At 43.6% G+C, this 19,323-nt stretch overlaps 3 non-coding genes across 3 annotated transcripts; 1 reads left to right on the top strand and 2 right to left on the bottom strand.

Moving 5' to 3' along the window:
* trnak-uuu (transfer RNA lysine (anticodon UUU)) lies at positions 1-86 on the bottom strand. The gene is given in 2 exon segments: positions 1-36; positions 50-86. It is a non-coding gene; the product is annotated as a tRNA-Lys (tRNA).
* A 7,663-nt stretch (positions 87-7,749) lies between these two features.
* Positions 7,750-7,821, top strand: trnas-cga (transfer RNA serine (anticodon CGA)). Its single transcript has one exon. It is a non-coding gene; the product is annotated as a tRNA-Ser (tRNA).
* Positions 7,822-9,390: 1,569 nt separating this feature from the next.
* Positions 9,391-9,483, bottom strand: trnar-ucu (transfer RNA arginine (anticodon UCU)). The gene is made up of 2 exons: positions 9,447-9,483; positions 9,391-9,426 (listed from the first exon to the last, which is right to left on the bottom strand). It is a non-coding gene; the product is annotated as a tRNA-Arg (tRNA).
* Positions 9,484-19,323: the final 9,840 nt, after the last annotated feature.

The following is a 19,323-nucleotide window of genomic DNA, read 5'->3' as shown; positions in this document are numbered from 1 at the left end:
AGCCTGAACAGGGATTTGAACCCTGGACTTTCAGATCAACTACCTGTTTTAAAAGTCTGATGCTCTACCGACTGAGCTATCCAGGCGCCCCGCTAAACTAGTTTCCATCATAGAGATTCATGGTGGGACTCTGAATTATCCCTGGCGAAGCTGAATTCGGGGGAATATCCCTTCTGTCGAATTTTCAGCAACGTGTTGAGGAGGATCCTTGTTTCTGTTGAACATGATGTCAGAAACATGGACAGTGAACTCGTGATTTTGCAATTCTTCTTGTTTGTACAAAATGTCTTGTCATTCGTTCGCAGCAATTAAAAAAAACACTTCACAAAATGGCTCAAAAGCTAAACTTGTTCCACACGGGAGCTGGAAAAGGCCTCTCGACCTTTCAGCCGATCAACAATTGAAAGCTGAATAATTTCACCCGTTACACCGTGACACCAGGCAGCAGATTTGCCTCCCGAATATTCCCTACACGACACTTCAAACCGATGAATACCTGCTTCACGGAAAGAAGAATTGTGTTTTTGGTTCTTTAGATTTAAAGATGTCGTGCCGGCCGCTTTACCATTTCAACTATCACCAATCGCCCTCTCTCCCTCCAATAAACAAATAAACTCTCACCTGCTATTGCAAGACGGGAGGCCAGAGGAGCCTCAGTGCCCACATGGGGACATGAAGAAGTCGATGCGTTATGGAACCGGTTTTACCTTGAACTCCAGTCAAAATGTTGAGAAGGTTCAACTACTTTAGACGGCGCTGGAGCTCACAATCTCGGCATTTCTCGAGTGTATAATTATTGTGGAAGTAACGCGCGCTGACCGATTGCGCCACTGGAGCCGCGCACGGTCTGTGTCACCAGTGCTCCCATCAAACAGCTTCATCCTCCGTCTCACAATTATCGCTTCGTGATCTTTCCCACACAGAAGCCTCCAACCAAGAGGCGATTCGTTAAACATCCGCAGTGACCGTTAAAAGCCGTGGAATCTGAAACAAAACCCCAGACCATAAGAACTTTTAATTATATTGTTATTATTATTAACTTAAGGACAATTATTTTCATGCTACTTTGAGGATTTGGGGAAATTGGGAGCTGAAATTGAGAAACTCTCTCTGGGCTGTCGTTGATTGAAGAGATGGGCGTTATTTCATTTGAAAACCGAGGCTCGGAACTTTCTGATGGAGAAGAGTGACAGAAGATTGTGATTAGTGGCAGTTGTCGGGGAGATCCAGAGGAGACGAAGAAAAGTCAAAGTCACAGCTGTGACAGCTCAAGTGCTCCGCTTATCTGTAATATTTAAAAAGTAATGTACAGTACAGGACAAACCGATTTAGTATCGGTTATAAAAATATTAAAGTCCAGGGTTCAAAGGCGGATTCGTAAAGAGGGAACGGATTTAACCGCCAGACCGAAATCATTCCACATGAATCTGAAGCGTCTTGGGGAAAACGGCAGTGCGAACTGTTATGTTCGTGTCATGACTTGAAAGACCCTCCAATTACCGACAGTATCTTTGAACGAGTTGTGCAGCAAAACCGCGATTGAAGCCGCTTTGCATTCGTCAAACGTGTCGGTGACGATATTGAGGTTGAAAAGGGTCGATTTCAATTATTTGAAATCTCACCATGTGACCCGAAGATTGACCGCAGAATCGAGTTTTTCCTGTAAGTCCTGAATTGAAGGAAAAGGCGCAACAAGCAGGTCGGAGAAATGAAGAGCAGAAAATGTGGATGAAAGTTGCACGAGTGAAAATCCCTGGATGCTGGAAGACTCAGTCCCCAGTGGTGGAGAGGATTGGGATTTCAAGCTGTTTCACAGCTCACACACACACCATTGGCTCATTCAATCACCTTCAACAACTCGATTACATCATCACTTTATCTTCAATACACAAGGAAATACAAACATTTTCTGTTCAACTTGTCCGCATAATTTAACCATTTTAGCTCCGGTATAATTCTGGTGAATCTGCGCTGCACCCGCTCCAAGGCCATTATATCCTCCCTGAGGTGTGGTGCCGAGAACTGAATGCAGGACTCGAACTGTGGTCTCATCAGAGTTTATATAACTGTAACATAACTTCCACCCCTTTGCATTCCAGCTCCCTGAAGATAATGGCCAAATTTCCATTAGCATTTTTAATTATTTTTTTGTAACTGTCCACTGACTTTTCATGATTTCTGCACTTGGACCCGTAAACATCTTTCCTCCTCCACAGTTCCTAGTTTCTCACCAGTTAGAAAATATTCTCATCTATCTTGCTTAGGTCCAAAGTGGATGAACTCACACTTCCCCATATTGAAAGATTGAAGAGCCTACGGCTCTTTCCGTAGAAAATAGAAGGCTGAGGGTGACATGAAATAGGACTTTAAGATTATGCAAGGGTTTGAGAAGTCAGAGGTGTTTGCAATTTTGTGGGGTGGAGTCCAAAATTGGGGCCATAAATATAAGATCGTCACATTTAATCCAATATGGCATTCAAGTGAACCATATTTACAATGAGGCTCGCTACAATGTGCAACTCACTACCACAAGGAATAATTAAGGCGAAAAGCATGGATGCATTTACAGGGAAGCGAGATAAACACAGGGAGGAGAACGGAATATTCGAGTTTGCTCATTGGATTAGGTGAAGAGGGGTTGGAGGAGGCTCGTCTGCAGCATAAACACCGGCATAGTCTAGTTGGGCCGAATTGTCTGTTTCTGTGATGTACATTCTATGTAATTCTATGTAAGCTCCATCTGCCACAGTTTTACCAACTCACTTCATCTATCAATTTCGCTTTGCAACTTTATGCTCCCATCTATATTACTCACTGTGTCACCTAACTTGGTGTAGTCGACAAACTTGGATATATGGCTCTCTATTTCTTCATTTGCCTCATTTATACATATAGTAAAAAGCTGATGCCCCGGTACAGATCCCTGGGGGACACCATTAATCACATCCTATCAATTTGAGCACAGATCCATTATCCCTACTCTCTGTCTCCTACCTCCAAACCAACTCCCTACCCATGTCAATAGGTTGCTTTAATTTCCATGTGATCTCATTTCTGTTAACAGTCTCTTATGTGGTCCCTTATCGATTGCCTCTGGAAGTCAATATACATATAACACCCATAGACACTGCATTATCTACCACATTATTACATCTTCAAGAAGTTCAACTTGCTTTGTTACACTTGACTTACCCTTTACAAATCCATGCCGGCTTCTCTGATCAATTCATATTCATCCAAGTGCTCAGTCACTCTTCCCTAATAACAGATACTGGTAACTGCCCGACAATAGGCGTCAGACTAATAGGTCTATAATTTCCTACTTTATCTCTCCTCCCATTCCTAAATAATGGAATGACATTGGCAATTTTTCAATCCATGGAACAATTCCTGAAACAAGAGAGTTTAAACGATCATGACTGAAGCATGTACAATTTCCTCACCTACTCCATTTAATCCCCTGGGATGGTAAACATCAGGTCCTGGAGATTTGTCTATCTTTAATCCAATTATTTTCTCCAATACCATTATTTTACTTAGACTGAATCTCCTTGATTTATTTCTGGGCTCGATGAGGTCGGGATATAATTCTCGATTCAAGGTTCATACCCCGGAGAAATCCAAATTTCGCCCTCGAATTTTGATCTTGACTTGCGGTTCAAACTTTTGTAAAGAGGGAAAAGAAGTCCCCAAATCACTCCACCTGAAACTCAAGCGCTTTCAGATGAAGTTCAGTTCAAACAATCTGGACTTTAAAGGCACCTCAATGATCTGCACTTTCATTGAACGAGCATTCATCTCACTGAAGCAGAGTTTGGCCGCTTTGTATCTGTGAGCATGTCGGTGACGAGGTTCGCTCTGATATGGGTCGCTTTCAATTTTGAAGATCTCGTCAAGTTCAGGGAAAAGAAACCGAGAATCGAATTGTCCCTGTAAGTGATGAATTGAAGGGATTGGTGCTCCAAGCAGATCTGGAAAATGCGCAGTGCGGTCGATCAGAAATTCCAAATCCACCCTCTCGCCACTCGGCGATCATATTAACTGAGCTTTATTCTGGCCCAGTGTCACCGCGCTGAAATCGAGTATTTCTCCGGCACGTTTCTCTTAACTTCATAGTTGCTGGTTTAAGAGTGAAGACCGGCTCGTTGGATTTTCACTCCCGCAAGCTTCAACCATTCATTGTGGAAAAGTAAACTGACAGTGGACAGCTTTTATATTGGTCACTGCAGCCTCAAGGTTTCGCTCAGTGAATTACTGGTTTAGCAGGTGGACTCTTCACTTGTCTCGATGGTGCTATTGGTTGGATTGATTCGAGCCCTTATTTTATTTCTCCTGAGGATTCATCGCCTCAAAGTTCCAGGGTTTAATGTGTGTTTTGTCTGCAAGAAAATGTACCGTGATCATTGGCGGCTGAGCAGAGCTAATATTCCACCATTTACCCTGTGGACTAAAAAAAAACCTTGTGATCGCAAAGCAGGCACATGAAACCTATAAAGGAATGGAACATTGGCTTCACGGAAATCACAATTCATCTTGACAGACAAGGTCCCGAAAGGCTAATTCTCTGTGACATGGAGATTTCTGTAGTGAGCGAGACCAGACTGTTTCTATATTCAGAGAATAAATGTCGCACCCTTTATGTTGGAAAAGCAAAACGGTGGGGATTTTTGTCATAGCCCGATGCCTTTCGTGTTGTATCAATTGTCCATCTTTGCGTTATTTTCATCTTGATCGCATAACCAGTTAGGTCGTTCTTGTGATAAACGGCGACAATTGCCTGCCTTGATAAATTTAACAACGGCTGCACCAGATTCCTGGCGTCATAAACACTGAACATTTAATCCCACTCTTAAGATACAGTCTGTAAAATGATGAAATTTCATCACATGCAAAGCACAAAAATCAAAGCTTCCTACCACTCGCTGTGTAAAGAAGTTTTTACTCATGTCACCTTTGGTTCTTTTGCCAATCACCTTAAATCTATGCCCTTTGGTTCATGTCCCTTCCGCCAATGGGAACAGTTTCACTCTATCTACCCTGTCTAGGCCCTTCATGATTTTGAATATCTCTGTCAAATCTCCTCTCAGCCTTCTCAGTTCCAAGGTGAACAATCCCAGCTTCTTCAGTCTATCCATGTAATTTAAGTCCCTCATCGCTGGAATCATTCTCGTAAATCTCCTCTGCGCCCTCTCAAGGCCTTCACATCCTTCCAAAAGTGCACTGCCCAGAACTGGACCCAATACTCCATTTGTGGCCGAAATAGTATTTTATAAAGGTTCATCATGACTTCCTCTTTATAAAGCCCAGGACCCCGACTGCTTTTTAAACCGCTTTCTCAACCTGCCCTGCCACTTTCAACGATTTGCGCACATGTACCCCCAGATCCCTCTGTTCCTCTCACCCTTTTAGAATTCTGCTCTCTAGTTTATATTGCCTTTCCTCTTTTTTCACACCGAAATGCATCATCTCGCATTTTTCCGCGTTAAACTTCATCTGCCACGTGTCCGTCCATGTCACCAGCGTGTCCATATCCTATTCATGTCTATCCACCTCACTGTTCTCTACCCGTCCACGTTTTGTGTCATCTGCAAATATTGATATTGTACCATTTACTCCCAAGCCCAAGTAAATAATATCTATCAAGAAAAGACGTTGTCCCAGCACCGACCCCTATGGAACACCATTGCCCACCTCCCTCCAGTCCGAAAAGCAACCGTTCACCACAACTCTCTGTTTCCTGTCATTTAGCCAGTTCTGTAACCATATTGTTTTTGCCCCCTGTGTTCCATGGGCTGCAATCTTGATCAATAGCCTACCACGTGACACTTGATCAAACGCTTTTTGAAAGTCCATGTAAACCACGTCAACTGCATGACCTCATCTACCCTCTCTGTTACCTCATCAAACAACTTTATCAAGTTGGTAAAACACGATTTGCCTTTAACAAATCCGTGCTGGCATTCCCTAATCAATCCACACTCGTCCAAGTGACTGTTCATTCTGTCCCGGATTATCATTTCCAAAACTTTCCCCATCACCGAGGTTAAACTAACTGACCTATAGTTGCTGGGTTTATCTTTACACCCTTTTTTTGAACAAGGTTGTAACCTTTGCAATTCTCCACTCCTCTGGCACCATCCCCGTGTCTCAGGATGTCTGGAAGATTATGGCCAGTACCTCTGCAATTTCCCCCTTTACTTCCCTCACCATCCTCGGGTGCATCCCATCCGGATTAGTTGAATTATCTATTTTAAGTACAGCAAGCCTTTCTAGCACCTCTTCTTTCTCATTTTTTAACCCATCCAGTATCTTAACTATATCTTCCTTTATCGAGAATCTGGCAGCATCTTCTTCCTTGGTAAAGACCAATGCGAAGTATTCATTTAGTACCTCTGCCATGCCCACTGCCTCCATGAGTAGATCTCCTTTATGGTCCCTAATCGTCCCCGCCCCTCCTCTTACTACCCGTTTACTGTTAACATGTCTGTAGAAGACTTTCTGATTCCCTTTTATGTTTTCCGCTATTCTTATGCTCTCTCTTTGCCCCTTTTATTTCCTTTATCACTTCCCCTCTGATCTTTCTCTATTATCTCTGGTTGGTACTTGTGTTATCAACCTGACACCTGTCATACACCACTTTTTCCCGCTTCATCCTACTCTCTATCTCTCTTATGGTCCAGGGAGCTCTGGCTTTAGTTGCCCTACCTTTCTTCCTCGGTGGAATGTACCTTCTCTCTACCCGAATCATCTTTTTAAAAGCCGCCCACTGTCCAATTATAGTTTTGCCTGACAATCTTTAATTCCAATTTACCAGGGCCCAGATCTGTTCTCATCCCACTGAAATTGACCCTCCTCCAATTGAGTATTTTTACTTTAGAGTGAACAGAGTCCATTTCCATAGCGATTCTAATCCTTATGAAACTGATCGCTGCTCCCTAAATGCTCCCCCACTGACACTTGCTCCACTTAGCCCGCCTCATTCCTTTGAACCAAGTCCAGCAATGCCTCCTTCCTCAGTGGGCCAGAAACGTACTGGTCGAGAATGTTATCCTGAACACATTTCAAAAATTCTTCCCCTTCTTTGTGCCTTGTATTGTAGTTATCTCAGTCTGCATGAGGATATTTGAAATCCCCGGTTATTAATCCTCTACGGCTTTTGTACCTCTCTGTAATTTCCCATTCAAATTTGCTCCTCTATATCCGTCCCACTCGCTAGTGGCCAATAGAATATATCCAGTAGTGTAATCGCACCTCTATTGTTCCTTAACTCGAACTCAGTACCCAGGACAAATTCCCTAGTTCCTGGGCACTTTGTATTAAGCAGTAGTTAGCAGCAATCAGTGTTCGTGGTGGGACTGAGAAATGCTTAAACAGCTGGCACCCTCGAAAACAGAGATCCAATATCGGTTTAAATAAAGTCCTGAACTGACAGAGCGGCGGGCAGATGAGGATTGAATTAAATCCCAATTCACTGAATCTGAACAAGGTTTAAACAAGTGAATCTGTCAGGAGTGGGATTCCTGAGCTTGTGTGTGAGCTGAAACTGGATCGGTCCCGTTCTGTAAAGAAAGAATGACAGGCGGCTCCCAGACAGGGCTCAGGCCGGGACTGGCAGCTCTCCGCTGGGAACGGCTGGATTCGAGAGCGGGGCTCCTGCGCTGTTGCTGTTGCTGCTTCCGCCTCTTCGAGTCCCTGTGGCGGTCGGTACCGATCTCCCTCCTATGGATCCGGATCCAGCTACTTGCTGTAGACCTCGTGGCGCAACGGCAGCGCGTCTGACTCGAAATCAGTAGGATGCGTGTTCGAATCACGTCGGGGTCATCGCATTTTCACCACGTTTCAGTATCACTCTGTTTTATCGCGGGGCAGTCATTCAGGGATGGTCCATTCACTGCATGTAAAATAATATTGATCATAGAATGAACACACCACAGAAGGAGGCCATTCGACCCATCAATTCCTTACCTGCCTTTTGTAAGAACAATCCCATTGGTCCCATTCCCCGTCCCTTTCCCCGTCGCCCTGCATTTTCCCCTTCAAGTATTTATCAAATTCCTTTTTGAAAGCCACGATTGAATCTGCTTCCACCACCCTTTCAGGCAGCGCATTCCAGATCATAACCATTCGCTGCGTAAAAAAGATTTTCCTCATGTCGCCTTTGGTTCTTTTGCCAATCACCTCAAATCTGTGTCCTCTGGTTCTTGACACTTCCGACAATGGGAACAGCTTCTCTTTATTAACTTTATCGGAACCCTTCATGACTTTGAACACTTCTATCAAATCTCCTCTGAACCTTCTCTGCTCGAAGGAGAACAACCCCAGCACGGGGTAAATGTGGTCAATTAGCTCCAATTTATTTATTTGGTAATTGAACAAAACGTGAAATACTGGCAAGGCGTTGTGCGAACGGAGCTCACTGCTTTAAGACAATAAATCCAATCGCTGCGTGGGCGCTGGGTTCAAATCTTACAACTGATAGAATTTCTTGCAATGTTCATTTTGACCTGTTCGCAGAAAACCCGATTGTCGTGCGACGGAGCAAAGGATGTGTCAGAAGCTGAAAGTGGAAGTGCAGATATTAGTTTCCTCACAGTGACTGGACACGTTTCCACATGTAAGGGCCTCTTATGTTAAGATTCTTTCCAGCAGAGTCGGACAGGTGATCAGAGTGACCGGGCTCCAGCGGCGCAATCGGTCAGTGCGTGGTCCTTGATATGACAGTGAAGGATCGGGAAATGCTAGGGTTGTTAATTCGAGTCTCAGCTGAATCAAACGATTCTTTTGCTTGTGAGCATTTCGACCGGATTTGAAGGTACAATTGGTGTGTTCCAAAATGCATCTACTTATTTGTATTGCCATGTGCTTCCTCCGGTCTGCGCTGTTGCAATAGCAGATGAGATGTTTATTATTACTTGTTTTCAGGCGGAAGGCTGCGGAATTGGAACCAAAAACTATGATTTTGATCCATCTAAATTTAAGGGATTTAACTGGAGCTTTAAACCATCGCGTTAGACCGCTCAGCCAGGATACTTTCCATCTTGCGATCTTCAGGAGCCACTTTTACAGGAATAGAATTACTGCAAGCAAGAATTCTACCCCTGAAGCACCAACGCTCGCACCGCAGCAGGATGCATGTGTCCAGTTAGAAACCTGTCTGAAGGAACATGCAGTCTGACAGAGCCGGAGGTCCAGCGGATTGACTTTCGGTCTGAGCAGATGTTGAGTCTCCTCCTTGAGAATGTTTCGCCAATCCAGCTCAGAGTGGATTATGAATCAGGAATTCGGTTGTGACTGGTGCCACTTGTGTCAGATGAAGTGTCCCATCAATGATCCTGTTGCGGTTTTGCTGCAAAATTTCGCTTCCGAGCTCCCGATCCCTGCACGAAAATCCAACTCTGGTGGGATTCGAACCCACAACCTTTGGATGACTCCTTCTATCATGTAAGGAGAAGTCCAACACGCTGTCCATTGCGCCACAGAGTCAATTATGCAATGTGAGGCAGAGCGGGGATCCTGTGCTGTGGTTGAGGCCGTCTGACTGCTCCTGCTTCCGCCTCTCACATTCCGAGAGCCGCGGCGGCAGTCTGCACCGATCGCCCTCCAATGGATCCGGCTCCAGCCGCTTGTTGTGGGCCTGGTGCAAGAACAGTCGCGTCTGACTCCAAATCAGAAAGCTGTGTGTTTTGAACAAGGTTGAAATCACAGCATTTTCACTGTGGCTTAGGGTCCTGCCAACTGATTTTAGATCGGGACCGTGTTTTAGGGATGGGATGTTCAGTGTTTGAGCAACAATATCAAAATTAAATTTGAGACATTGATGAGCTTTTTTTCTGTTACTTTCTGTTTACACCCTCTCCAGTTTTATGTCGAAACAGTTAACAATGTTTAAAGGATGTGGTGTGCAGTATCTGTGGAATCAGTGTAATTAAATTGGATACTTTCATTTGTTACTTCTCCAACCCAAACTCTTATCATTAGATTTGTAGCTTCACCCTGTGTAAAATAGGTTACTCAGTGATATAAAGCAATCAGAAACAACCCCGAAACCTCAGCGGGTATATTTGTTCCAATCCTTTGTGATGTTCGCGATTTAAGAACATAAGAACATAAGAAATAGGAGCAGGAGTAGGCCAATCGGCCCTTCGAGCCTGCTCCGCCATTTAATAAGATCATGGCTGATCTGATCCTAACCTCAAATCTAAATTCATGTCCAATTTCCTGCCCGCTCCCCGTAACCCCTAATTCCTTTTACTTCGAGGAAACTGTCGATTTCTGCTTTGAATTTATTCAATGATGTAGCTTCCACAGCTTCCTGGGGCAGCAAATTCCACAGACCGACCACCCTCTGAGTGAAGAAGTTTCCCCTCATCTCAGTTTTGAAGGAGCAGCCCCTTATTCTAAGATTATGCCCCCTAGTTCTAGTTTCACCCACCCTTGGGAACATCCTCACCACATCCACCCGATCAAGCCCCTTCACAATCTTATATGTTTCAATAAGATCGCCTCTCATTCTTCTGAACTCCAATGAGTAGAGTCCCAATCTACTCAACCTCTCCTCATATGTCCGCCCCCTCATCCCCGGGATTAACCGAGTGAACCTTCTTTGTACTGCCTCGAGAGCAAGCATGTAATTTCTTAAGTATGGAGACCAAAACTGTATGCAGTATTCCAGGTGCGGTCTCATCAATACCCTATATAACTACAGCAATACCTCACTGTTTTTACATTCTATCCCCCTAGCAATAAACGCCAAAATTTCGTTGGCCTTCTTGATCACCTGCTGCACCTGCATACTAACTCTTTGATTTTATTGCACTCGGACCCCCAGTTCCCTTTGTACTGCAGTACTTTCCAGTCTCTTGCCATCAAGATAATAACTTGCTCTCTGTTTTTTCCTGCCAAAGTGCATAACCTCACATTTTCCAATATTGTATTGCATCTGCCAAATCTCCGCCCACTCACCCAGCCTGCCTATATCCCCCTGCAGGTTTTTTATGTCCTCCTCACTCTCTACTTTCCCTCATGCAAATTTTCAATCAGCAAATCCCAAAGGGTGTTTTGGGTTTGACAAACTAGTTTAAGTACTTGACTGGTTCCTGGAAATGATCCAATGGGGATTTCCTTACCCGTACAGATATAGAAATAAATATATTCCATCATTTCATAAATGACAGTTGTGTAAATAAATATATTTCCAACATGGAAAATCAGCTCTTAAATTCTTAAACAAATTTCCTCATTTTATTTTATTAATCCACTTACGTTTCAATGTCGAACATATATCCAGATCATCCCTCTAAACTTAAAGAATGGTAAAACAATTGCAGATTTTACAAACACACAACACGCTATTGTATAAGTAAGATTAAGGCCTACTTTGTGAAATGTTTGTTGTAATTGTCTTTATGATGTTACGAAAAATATTTCTCGATGTTCGTCCCCAACTTAACGGAGAAACAAAGATGAAAACCAAAAGGATTTTTCAAAAACTATTTGGAGCGATTTGATCGGTTCCCCTTCTCCTTTCTTTAATTGTTACCTTTTGCTAATTGTTCATCTTGATCCGTTTGCTTCATTTTTTCCTCAGTCATTTATAGTGAATTTTCCATCCGTTAACGTTCTGAAATATTTGATTTGTTTGTTCGCTTCCTCTTCACTTGTGATTTGTTGACCTTCAGGTAAAAGTCTGAAGCAGAAATGTGTTTATATTCAGGAGTGACTCTGAAGTGTGAGACCGAGAGGTAATGCCTGATGTGTGACCGAGAGAACAACTGCAGGAGGCAGAACTGTCCGTATCCTAACATACCCCGTGTGGCATTGCTCATGGTAAGTCGGATGACAATGTGTTATATTGACTGAACGGCTACGTATATAACACAAAACGGATTTTACTGCTGCTTTAACTCCACAAAGTATAATCACCATAAATGACCAAAGTCTAAGATCAGCTAGAGTTGAATTGCTGTTGGTGAGGGGAGTTTGTACATTGGAAGGAGTTCATACATTTACAGCTCCAGGTAAACCTGCAAATCTCTCTCACCTGTAGGTTATGTCACCATGAGATGTCCACCTTCCTTTGCACTTCTGGACTTCTGAAGTGTGATTGAACCTTACCAAAAGTTTCCTATAATTAGTAAGGAAGGAAGGTATCAGTGTAAATATGAGATATAAACGTGGATGTTTCATTGGGTACCATGGGAACCAGATACACTGCTCATTCCAGTTATTTGCTCAGCAGGAAACATAAATCATTCTCTTCAACTGTCGTCGCCCGAAGGAAAAGGAAAAAAACAAAATTGCTCAGTTCTTTGTTTTTGCTTCTTCTGCTGGTTTACGTTCACTCACCGAGAAAGTGACAGAGAGACTGAGAGATTGGATTAGCTTTTCACTTTGTAATCTATTACACTTTGTAATTATTATAAGAGACGGTTCCATCACAACTCTCCTATGCCTGACATTCTCATTGATACTTAGATTTGTTTTAACTGAATTTCTACGATTTGCACATTACGGACAAATGCTAAACGCCGAAAACTGCTCTGAAACCAACTTCGCCTCGCAAACTTTCATGGAGATTGGTTGCTGGTTGTAGGTAAAGAAGTTTGTAAAATAAGCCTTCGAGAGCAATATCCTCAAAACGTGTTTTGGACACATTCGCAGATCAAATATCTTAAATTTAATGTGACGAATGCACAAATACGTTAATATTAACACATAATGATACGAGGAAGAGGGCATTGGTGGATCTGGTTCTGGGGAATGAGGTGGATCAAGTGGAGCAAGTGTCAGTGTCATATTTAGGAACGGTGATCATAGTATCATAAGGTGTAGATTAGTTATGGAAAAGGAGAAGGAGCTATCTCGAGTAAAGTACTTAACAGGAGAAGGGCCAATTTTAATGGGTTGAGAACGTACCTGGCCCGTGTAAATTGGAATCAAAGATTGGCAGGCTAAAATGTAATCGAACAATGGGTGGCCTTTAAAGAGGAGATGGTTCAGGTACAAACTAGGTAGATTCCCACGAGAGGGGAAGGCAGGGCAACTAAAGCCAGAGCTCCTTGAATGACGAAAGAGATCGGGGGTCAAATGAATCTGATAAAGGGGGTTTATGATAGATATCAGTTTGACAATACAAGTGAGAACCAGGCTGAATATAGGAAATCGTACAACACCAGGTTATAGTCCAACAGCTTTGTTTGAAATCACAAGCTTTCGGAGCTTTGCTCCTTCGTCAGGTGAGTGAAGAGTTCCATAAAGGCATCGCATATACACTCACAGAACAATGCCTGGTTGCAACAGATAATCTGTCCAACTGCCCGTTATCACACCTCGGCAGAGAGATAATCACAGCAATCAAAGGAGTGAATGGTGTTCAGACAGGTTAGTCAGGGAAACATTACATCCAAGAATACTGAATACACAAGGGGTCAGATAACAAAGACAGACAGAGAGAGACAGCCGAAAGGCAGAGAGAGAGAGAGAGAATGACCAGTTGTATTAAAAACAGATAACCTTTTTTCGCTGGTGGGGTTACATGTAGCGTGACATGAACCCAAGATCCCAGTTGAGGCCGTTATGATGGGTGCAGAACTTGGCTATCAATTTCTGCTCGATGATTTTGCGTTGTCGTGTGTCTCGAAGGCCGCCTTGGAGAACGCTTACCCGAAGATCGGAGGCTGAATGTCCTTGACTGCTGAAGTGTTCCCCATCTGGGAGGGTACCCTCCTGTCTGGGGATTGTTGTGCGGTGTCCGTTCATCTGTTGTCGCAGTGTCTGCATGGTCTCGCCATGCCGAGTCACAGGAGTATGAACCATGCACCTGGTGGGTGGTGTCCTCTCGTGTGATGGTGGTATCTGTGTCGATGATCAGGCATGTCTTGCAGAGGTTGCCGTGGCAGGTTGTGTGGTGTCGTGGACGCTGTTCTCCTGAAAGCTGGGTAATTTTCTCGTCGTCCAGTACTTCCCCGGAGCGGAGACACTACGCCATGTTCTTCGCAGCCTTCAACATGTCATCGATGACGACGAACACCGAGCTTAGGCCATCGCCACGCCTCCACTACTCGCCTTCAAACAGCCACCTAACCTCAAACAGACCATCGTTCGCAGGGATGGAAGAGGCTATGGAGGGATTTGAAAACAAGGATGAGAATTGTCGGGCTGGAGGAGGTTACAGAGATAGGGAGGGGCGAGGCCATGGAGGGATTTGAAAGCAAGGATGAGGATTTTAAAATTGAGGCGTTCCGTGACCGGGAGCCAATGTCGGTCAGTGATCACAGGGGTGATGGGAGAACGGGACTTGGTGCGAGTTTGGATATGGGCAGCAAAGTTTTGGATGAGCTCAGGTTGATGGAGGGTGGAAGATGGGAGGCGAGCCAGGAGACCATTGGAATAGTCCAGTAATAAGCTTGTCTGCAAAATTGAAGCCATTGGAACAAATAATGGCAGTGGCACCATGGATGCGAATTCGCTAAGTGATGGGAAACAGAGCGTAGTGGTGAACGATTGTTTTTTGGACTACATGGAGGTATGCAGTGGTGTTCCCCAGGGGTCGGTACTCGGAATGCTGCTTTTTTTGATATACATTAATGAGTGGACTTGGGTGTACAGGGCACAATTTCAACATTTGCAGATAACACAAAACTTAGAAGTGCAGTAAACAGTGAGGATTGATAGTAATAGACTCCAAGATGACATAGACAGACTGGTGGAATGGACGGACACATAGCAGATGAAATTTAATGGAGAGAGGTGCGAAATGATACATTTTGGAAGGAAGAACGAGGAGATGCAAAATAAACTAAATGGTGCTATTCCAAAGGGGGTGCAGGAACAGCGACCTGGTTGCATCTGTGCACAAACCTTTGAAGGTGGAAGTAGAGATTGAGAAAGCGGTTAAAAAGGTACAGAATCCGGGGCTTTATCAATAGAGGCAGAGAGTACAAAAGCAAGGAAGTTATGTTAAACCTTTATAAAAAACTGGTTCGGCTACAACTGGAGCATTGTGTTCAGTTCTGTGCACTGCAGTTTAGGAAGGACGTGAAGGCCTTAGAGAGGGTGCAGAAAAGATGCAGAAAAGAGGGTGCAGAAATGGTTCCAGGGATGAGGGACTTCATTTCCATTAATAGACTGGAGAAGCTCGGGTTGTTCTCCTTATAAAAGAGAAGGTTGAGAGGAGAATTGATGGAAGTGTTCAAAATCATGACGGGTTTAGATAAAGTAAATCCGGAGAAACTGTTCCCATTGGCGGAAGGATCGAGAACCAGAGGGCACAGATTTAAGGTGATTGGCAAAAGGCGACATGAGGAAAAAAAATAAGCAGCGAGATGTTCTGATTTGGAATGCACTGCTTGAAAGGGTGGTGGAAACAGATTCAAACGTTGTTTTCAAAAGGAAATTGGATAAATAGTAGAAGGAAAAAAATTGCAGGGCTACGGGGAAAGAGGGAGGAAATGGGACTAACTGGATTGCTCTTGCAAAGAGACGGCACCGACTCAATACCCGAATGGCCTCCTTCCATAGTCCAACGATTCTATGATTTGTCAAGCTCAAAGTGTTTGCTACTTCAGTGAGAGGTCCGTCTGTACAAAGAACGAACATTTCCGCGTTATTGTTCAGCAGTCCTTTCCTTGTTGGCTCCGGAATTAATACAAATACCGCCCTGTGTTAATTTGTTGTTTAATTCACAAATGAGGTAAATATCAGATCGAATAAAAAGGCACCGCTGGGAATCGAACCGAGGACCTCTTGTTACGAAAAAGGCAACTTGCCCAGCTTTTGCAAATTAAGGAGACAAATTAAGCTGTTACGACCCCACCTCCTCTTCCGGATATCGACCTATCACTGTCTGTTAGCGTTTGAGACAGTTTGTATTTTTCCATTTCCCTTGTCCACTTCGCTGTGTTGACCGATACTCTGTATCTCCCGCTGTGTTCACCGATACTCAGTATCTCTCGCTGTGTTCACCGATACTCTGTATCTCCCGCTGTGTTTACCGATACTCTGTATCTCTCGCTGTGTTCACCGATACTCTGTATCTCTCGCTGTGTTCACCGATACTCTGTATCTCCCGCTGTGTTTACCGATACTCTGTATCTCTCGCTGTGTTTACCGATACTCTGTATCTCCCGCTGTGTTTACCGATACTCTGTATCTCTCGCTGTGTTTACCGATACTCTGTACCTCTTGCTGTGTTCACCGATACTCTGGATCTCTCGGTGTGTTTATCTCTCTGTGTTAATCGGTGGGCTGATTCTGAATGAACAATTAAGTAAATGAGGGGTTTTAGACAATTCTCCCTCTGACACTGAGGAACCAATCAGCGAAACTTTATAGTAAGATATTGTTTGCTGTGAAGCAGCAAAGAAAACATTGCATTTCGAGCGGCTGAAGTTCAGTTATGTACAAAAAGAAACTGTGACCACAAGGTGTTTGCAACAAGCCGCCTTTTAAGTTGATGTCAGGCTCGCTAACATTGCAGCACGAGGTGTGGACACCGCGCTGATGATCTTCATGTGTATCCGGGCCTTTCAGACACTTCGTGTGGCACAAGAGCATTCCAATCCCCACCAGCTCCTAAACACCGACACATTCATCGAAGCAGCATTTACCGACAGGACCGACATCTCGCCCCCTTTGCCAGACTTCAGCAAATTTAACGCTGAAAATACAAAACAGGACGTGTCGTGAGAGTGCGCTGTCGTTTCATAAAGTGTGGGAGTCCATATATGAGTGTGATGTTCACATATGAACTGTGGGTGTGTATATATGAGGGTGATATTTATATATGAACTGTGGGTGTGTATATATTAGTGCGATGTTTATATATGAACTGTATGTGTATACATGAGTGTGATGTTTAAATATGAACAATGGGTGTGTATACATGAGTGTGATGTTTATATATGAACTGTGGGTGTGTATATATGAGGGTGATATTTATATGTGAACTGTGGGTGTGTATATGTTAGTGCGATGTTTATATATGAACTGTGGTGTGTATATATGAGCGTGATGTTTGCATATGAACTATAGGTGTGTATATATGAGTGTGATATTTATATATGAACTGTGGGTGTGTATATATTAGTGCGATGTTTATATCTGAATTGCGGGTGTGTATATATGAGTGCGATCTTTATATATGAACTGCGGGTGCGTATATATGAGTGCGATGTTTATATACGAACTGGGGGTGTGTACATATGAGTGCGATGTTTTTATATGAATTGCGGAATAAACAGGAGCTGCAATTCCTCCTGGGGTTATGTTTTCTTCCAAGACAATGATGTAAAGGGCTATGGTGATAAGAAGCCGAAATAGCTCAGTTAGGAGAGCGTTGGACTGAAGATCAATCCCGAGTTTCGGCAGTTTTTGGTTGTTGAGTTTCTTCTTCCTTGCTTCGATTCTCGCATTTAATCACAGTGAAATTTGATACCCGCCACTGAAGGATTGGGGATGAAATAGTGAGGCATCAAGAATGGGAAATATTTTTTCGTCTTGATTTAGTTTTTATTTCTCTGTTACCTTCTGCCTTTTTCTATTGTTTTTTCTCTCACGGTGCCGGGTGACTATTTGATTTGATGCATTTGTCCTAAACCGATGCCTTTTCCACATCTCGGGGCGGTCAGACCCGCTCTGTCTGTTGCTGCTGATGATCATGAATGGGAACAGGCCGCGAGTTAAACGTTTCTCTGCAAACCGGAGAAAGAAAAATAAAAAGAAAGACGTGTTTCTCCGGCCCAGGGGCAAAGTTACAATGGACGTTATTCAATAACACTGTCCCCGTGAATTTGTCTGTGGACCTGTTTGTAAGGCTTGCATTTTAAAAGTTACAAAAACCCGAAATAAATAAAGCAAATTAGAAGAATGGAATTCATGATCATGACATTACGGCATACTCTTTGCAAATGAGCTAACCGGCAGTCCGAACGGCTGATGAATTAATTGATGTACCTGTATGCTGGTTGGTAGCGATTTCTGTATTGGACCCCGAAATCTCCCTGCTCCTCCACAGTTCCTTTTTTTCTCACCATTTAGAAAGTAGCCTGATTTATCTTTATTAGATTTAAAGTGAATGACTTCGCTCTCCCCCACATTGAACTCTATTTGCCGCAGTTTTGCCCACTCACTGAATCGATGAATTCCCACTTTTCAACGTCCTGCTTCCATCCACATGACTGATTGCGCCACCAGAAGGCTGCGTGTTCAAAACACGGGGTCACCGTTACTTCTCGAGCTGATCGGATTCTGGATCGTTGCGGATTGAATGTTTTATCTGCTTTTTCTCAATAAACAGAACCTTGCTCTAAAGTCTGCTTCCCTGGTTCCCAAATTTCAGGAAGACGTCTCATTCTGCCCTTGACTTTTGATCTTGACCTGCAGTTGAAACTTTTGCAAAGAGGGAAATAATTCGCCAAATCGCTCCACGTGAATCTGAAACGCTTTGGGAAGAAGTTCAGTGCAAACAATCAGGACTTTAAAGGCACCTCAATGACCTGCACTTTCATTGAATGCGTTTTGTTCGCCTCTCCACTTTCATCTCACTGAAGTGAAGAGTGTGACCGCCTTGTATCTGTCAGCGTGTAAGTGACGAGTTTCGAGTGAGAACGGGTCGTGTTTATTTTTGAAATCTCACCAAGCAACAGGGAAAAGAAAATTAGAATCAAACTGTCCCTGTCAGTGATGAATTGAAGTGAATATCGCTCCAAACAGATCTGGACAATGTGCAGCGCAGCCGCACAGGAGTTACAAATCCACCCTCTCGCCACTCGGCAATCGCATTAACTGAACTTTACTCTGGCCCGTGTCACCGCGCTGAAATCGAGTCTTTCTCGGCCACATTTTTTCTTAACATAATAATTACTGGTTTCAGAGTGAAAATTGTCTTCCACTTCACTGTAAGTGCAAGAGACAACTTTGTCGACACCGTGTAGTGTCACAGACCTGCTGGTTTGTCCTGCTCATTTCATCTCATCTCATTTTCCGCAAACCTGAATATTACTGGAACAGAGAATGGCGAATCACAGCTCAAAAATCAATCCTCTCTTCCACGAGCGGACTGAGTCTTTCAACATACAGGTGTTTAATGGTAAGGTGAGTTTAATTTTCAGAAATAATACCGCACAGATTTTCACTAGTGCAAGCTGCACACCCTTTATTTTGGAAAAGTGAACTGATTGGAAGAAAGCTGTTACATTGAGCGCGGCAACCTGAAGCGTCAGCTCGATGAATTAGTCCTTGAACATTTGCAAGTTCTGTTTCTGTGGCGCAATTGGTTGGCGCGTTTCGCTGCCAACTGAAAAGTTGGTCGTTCGAACCCACTCG

The sequence above is a fragment of the Heptranchias perlo genome, chromosome 20 (genome assembly GCF_035084215.1).
Source record: "Heptranchias perlo isolate sHepPer1 chromosome 20, sHepPer1.hap1, whole genome shotgun sequence".
Classification (NCBI taxonomy): Eukaryota; Metazoa; Chordata; class Chondrichthyes; order Hexanchiformes; family Hexanchidae; genus Heptranchias; species Heptranchias perlo.
This window is presented reverse-complemented; position numbering and strand designations above follow the sequence as displayed.